Here is a 5,807-nt window from a genome sequence, read left to right on the forward strand (position 1 = left end):
AAAAACAGCTCGGCAGACGTTGCGTCTCAGGCTGGAGATCGGGCTCTGAAGACCGGGGAGGGGGTGGGCTTCAGAGCCTGAGTTCGAATGTCTGCACGGCTGTTTTCAGCTCCATAGCACGAGCCCAAGTCTGTATATCTGGGCTCTGAAACTAGATGCTGAGGGTTTCAGTCAGGGACAACAGTGAAACATGTACATACACACACACACACACACACACACACACACACACTCCTTCCTTCAGGCCACAGCAGTCACACATATAGTAAGCAGGTCTCATTTCTTTTAGCAGAGGCCGGCAGTGAAACACAGACACACACTGACAAGGTCTCATTCCCTCCAGCAGGACTCAGCAGTGAAACACACACACACACACACATGCTTTGAGATCTGTGGAAGTGCCACAGAAGAGCTAAATCTGGCATTTTGAAAGGAGATTATAGAAGTTAGAGGCCCAAACGCTTTTGACATTCAATAGGATTCAAGTGTCTAATTCCCTTTGGCTACATTGAAAATCCCAGCCTCATTATTATTTTAGCTTTAGTCACCCAAGTTTGGAAATGTTGGCCATGAATCCCAACTGAATTAGCATGTATAAAAAACCTTCCTAAATCTGGTTGTTTAGGGGAAAGGAGGGTTCCAATTTTCATTTACGCGCAGGGTGCTTAATGATAAAGAATGGTTTGAACATCTATAACCACAATTTCTCTAAGGCCTGGTCTTCAGCGAACACACCCCTAACCAACATAGCTACGCTGACAAAACCCTCAGTCTGGGACATCTGTTCGCATAGGCTCTGTGGTGTAGACCTAGGGCCAGATTTGTAAAGGTGTTTAGGAACCTAGTGGGATTTTCAAAAGTACCTAGGCCCAGGTGCTTTTGAAATTCCCCCTAGGCCCCTAAATACCTTTGAAATCTGGCACTATATGTACAGAGTGCATAGTACAGGCTAGAGACCCTCACCCAGCAGTTCTAGCATGGAGATGAAGCCGATCTTATGTTTCAGGCACTGGGCTGGCACTCCGAAATCTCAGCTCAGTGCCTGGCTTTGCCTCAGACTCCCTGCATGACAATGAGCAGACCACATAGGCTAATGATTTCAAACAAAAATTAATGGGCATAGCGTGTCCAAATCCCCTAGGCAGGGTTGGAAAATCTCAACCACCTTCATTCCTGTGGGCCATATCCCCAGCTGGTGTAAATCAGCCTTTGTTCCACTGGAGTCAGCGATGTCAGATCCCCAGCTGGTGTAAATTGGGGCTCGCTAAATTGGAATGAATGGGCCAGATGCCAGCTGGTATAAATCAGCCATAGCATCACTGGAGCCAACGGGCCAGATCCTCAGCTGGTATCAATTAGCCATAGCTCCATTGGAATCAATGGGCCAGAAGCTCAGATACTGTAAATAGGTCACAGCTTCACTGAAGTCCATGGGTCAGGTACTCAGCTGGTGTCAATTGGCCATAGCTCCGTTGGAGTCAATGGGCCAGATCCCCACGGGCTGTCTCTGTGACTACACAAGTCACTTAAACTGCCCTTTACCTCAGTTTCCCCAGGTGTAAAATAGGCATAATGGCACTTCCCTTCCTCCCAGAGGTGCTGTGACAGTAAATTGTTAATATTAATGACTGCGAGGCACTGAGATACCCTGTGCAGAGGCCTGCCTAAATGCCTAGGAAGGTAGATTTGCAGCATCTGAGGATACAGCCATCTGTGCCTTAATTCCCTTCCATTTGGAATTAGGATAAAGCTCCTTCCCTACCTCATGTGAATGGTAGGAGGTGACATTTTTCATGGGTGGTGGAGTGTTCAGACACTGCAGTGCTCAGAAGCACAGACATTGTAATCCCAAACAATGGGCCCCAAACCTGGCCCCAAGACGATCAAAGCCAATCTCCCATTGGTCTCAGGGTTACCAGGATTGGGGCCCACAAGCCATACTTGCTGATGGATTAACAATAAAAAGGCCAATCTCTGTGGGGGCCTGTGACACCACTATCCAGTCCAAATTCAGAGTGCCCCAAGGAGATTTGGAATTCTGATTGACCAATGCAGTATCATAATATAACGGTAAAGAGAAAAGATGAAGCATGCAGGTGATAGCAAAGAAATTCGGTTTGCATTATGTGATCATTAGATAGCAGCAGAGGAGAAGGAATGAGACAGAAGAGGAACTGGATAGAAGGAGATAATCATTCATAGATGTGTGGATTTTTAAGCCCAGAAATGACCACAGTGATCACTATCACACAGTCCTGATTTAATTTGTGCTTTAAGTCCAATAGCTGTGTCAAACTCTCGCAGATCAGTTAGAGAAACAAATTCAGACAGGGGCAGCTACTCTGTGAAATAAGAATGATTAATATGAATAAAATATATTGACATTATTAATTATTATTATTAATACTACTAATAATACTACTAATGATATAGCACCTAAAGGCCCTACCCAAGATCAGGTTTCTTTTGTACTATACACAGTACAGAAACAGAATAAGAGACAGCCCCTGCAGCAAAGACCTTACAATCAAAATAGAGAAGACAGTCAAAGGGTGGGAGGGGAAACTGAGGCACCAAGAAGAAAAAAGACTAGCTCAAGTTCACACAGTAGGTCAATGGCAGAGCCAGGAACAGAACCCAGGGCTCCCTGTTTACAGTTTAGGAGAAAGGAAAAGTTTAGAGCTTGATGGTACCCTGGAATGAAAGTTAACCAGCATGTTTACATCATCCATCATCGTTATCATGTATTACTATAGGAACTACAGGTCCCAATCAAGATCAAGGCTCCAATGTGCTCTGCACTGTAGGAACACTCAGTGAGAAACAGTCCATGCCCCATAGAGTAGGAAGACAACACAGACAAAGCATGGGAGGCATAGAAAAGTTAACAATGCTCCTCTGAGTATGATGGAGTCATTTAAACACAGGAGGAGTGATGGCAAAATTCCTAGATTCCTAGATTCGTGGGCCAGAAGGGACCATTAGATCATCCAGTCTGAGCTCTTGTATATCGCAGGCCATTAAACTTCACCCAGATGACCCTCTACTAAGATGTTAGTTACACTAATACTTAACAGTCCTCAGGAGACTGTGATGCTTCCCAGGGGTTCCAAGGAATGTGAAGCACCTCGCTACCACCTGCCCTGAGCATGAGGAAGACTGGTTGTGCCATAGGTCAACTCCCTGACTGCACTCACTGTGGGCATCAGAAGCGCTGCCCGATCAGCCTACACAGGCTCTGCTGTCCCTTTACCAGTTAGCAATAGACACACTCCAGCCCTAACGCCCTCCAAGCATCCCCCCGGAGTGTGCAGCTCTTGGTGCACTGGGCACTTGTAGTATTCACAGGGTCGCTGCTCCCAAATGAACAATACACTAAAGCTTCCTAGTTACATTCCTAGTTATATTGACCAGCACTGTCCCAGTATAGATCTTTGGAAGACACTGCTATTCACCTGTCTCCATTCTGAAAACTGATAATTTATTCCTACCTTTTGTTTCCTATCTTTTAAGCAGTTACTGATCCATGAGAGGACCTTCCCTCCTTATCCCATGACTGCTTACTTGGTTTAAGAGCCTTTGGTGAGGGACCTTGTCAAAGGCTTTCTGAAAGTCCAAGTTCACTATATCTACTGGATCCCCCTTGTCACCATGTTTGTTGACCCTCTCAAAGATCTCTAATAGATAGGTGAGCCAGGATTTCCCTTTACAAAAACCATGTTGTCTCTTCCCCAACAAATTGTGTTAGTCTCTGTGTCTGATAATTCTGTTCTTTACTATAGTTTCCACCGGTTAGTCTGGTACTGAAGTTAGGCTTACAGACCTGTAATTGCTGTGATTGCCTCTGGAGCCCATTTTAAAAATTGGTGTCACATTAGCTATCCAGTCATCTGGTACAGAAGCTGATTTCAATGATAGGTCACAAATCACATGTAGTAGTTCTGTAATTTCACATTTGAGTTCCTTCAGAACTCTTGTGTGAATACCATCTGGTCCTGGTGACTTATTATTGTTTAAAGTATCAATTTGTTCCAAAACCTCCTCTATTGACACCTCAATCTGGGACAATTCCTCAGATTTGTCACCAAAAAAGAATGGCTCAGGTGTGGGAATCTCCCGCACATCCTCTGCAGTGAAGACCGATGCAAAGAATTCATTTAGCTTCTGTAACAGCCTCATCTTCCCAAAATGGACACAGTATTCCAGTAGTGGTCTCAAAAATGCTATGTATAGAGTCAAGTTGACTTTCTTACATGATATTCCATTTTTTATACATCCAAGGATAATGTTAGCCCTTTTTGCCAAAGCATCACACAAACCTCATGTTGAGGCAATTGCATGTGTTAATCCCTAAATTTTTCTCTGAGTCACTACTTTTAAAGAAAGCATCTCCCAACCTGCATTCTCTGTTCCCAGATATATTACAGGGATATCCAACTAATTATCAACAGTGACAAACATGTTGTATTCTATCTGAAAAGTAAGTACAATTGCAAGAACTTTCAAGAACAAATCTTTTTCAGTGCATAAATATTATACTGATAAGTACGATAGATAGATAGATAGATAGATAGATAGATAGATAGATAGATAGATAGATAGATAGATAGATAGATAGATAATGTTATTCTCTTTGATATAGCCCAAGTCTTCTCATCAGTTTCTTGAGGGCTTCTTTGACCTCTTTGTTTCTCAGAGAGTATATGATCGGGTTGAGTGCTGGAGTTATAACTGAATATAGGACAGTGATCACTTTGTCTCTGTCTGGAGAGTAGGCTGAAGAGGGGTGTATGTAAGTGTAAATGGCTGTGGAGTAGTATAAGATGACGACTATGAGGTGGGAGAAGGCTTTCTTCTTGCCTTCTGTGGAGCGAATCTTCAAGATAGTTCTCAGAATGAAGTAATAGGACGTTAAAGTTACCACACAGCTCCCCATCCCAAAGACCGTGTCAGCCAGAAAAGTCAGGGTTTCATTGAGGCTGATGTCTGAGCAGGAGAGTTTTAGCACTGGTGGCAATTCACAAAAGAAATGATTGATTGATTATGTTTGAGTCGCAGAAAGAAAGCTGGAGCACAAATCCAGTGTTGACTGCAGAATTGATCACCCCTGCTATCCATACGCCAGCGATTAACCCAACACAAACCTCCTTCCTCATGATGATGGTGTAATGCAAAGGGTGGCAGACAGCAGCATAACGGTCAAAAGCCATGGAAGCAAGGACCAGTGCTTCACTTCCCAGAGTCCAAGTGAAGAGGTAGATCTGTGTAATGCAACCTAAGAACGCAATGGTCTTCTTGTGCTCCAGAAGGTTGTGTAGCATTTTGGGAATGGACACTGAGATGGATAAAAGGTTTATCAAGGACAAGTTGATAAGCAAGAAATACATGGGGGTGTGGAGGCTGGTGCTGGTAGTAATAGTGAGGACTATGAGGAGGTTTCCAGTGAGGGCTGCCATGTAGATGAAGGTGAATAACACAAAGAGGAACATCTGGTATTCAGGGAGGCTGGACAGACCCACCAAGATGAACTCTGTGACAGAGGATTGGTTCTTCATTTCCGAATCTCCACTACTCCTCACCTGTTGACATAAATCAGCTCACTGGACCAGACATTCAGCTGATGTCAATTAGTGTCATTCTAAAGAAGACCAGAAGCCAAAGGAAAGAGATTGATTTGCACCAGCTGTGGATCTCGTCCATGGACTCCAATGAAGCTATGACAGTTTATGCCAGCAGGGTTCTGACTAATTGATTTCAATACCATACACCAATTCATAACAGCTGGACAGCTGGCCCATTGACTTTGA

General features: G+C 43.9%; 1 pseudogene; it reads right to left on the reverse strand.

Moving 5' to 3' along the window:
* Positions 1-4,624: 4,624 nt before the first annotated feature.
* Positions 4,625-5,555, reverse strand: LOC135886171 (olfactory receptor 13A1-like; annotated as a pseudogene).
* Positions 5,556-5,807: the final 252 nt, after the last annotated feature.

This window comes from Emys orbicularis, chromosome 12 (assembly GCF_028017835.1).
Source record: "Emys orbicularis isolate rEmyOrb1 chromosome 12, rEmyOrb1.hap1, whole genome shotgun sequence".
Classification (NCBI taxonomy): Eukaryota; Metazoa; Chordata; order Testudines; family Emydidae; genus Emys; species Emys orbicularis.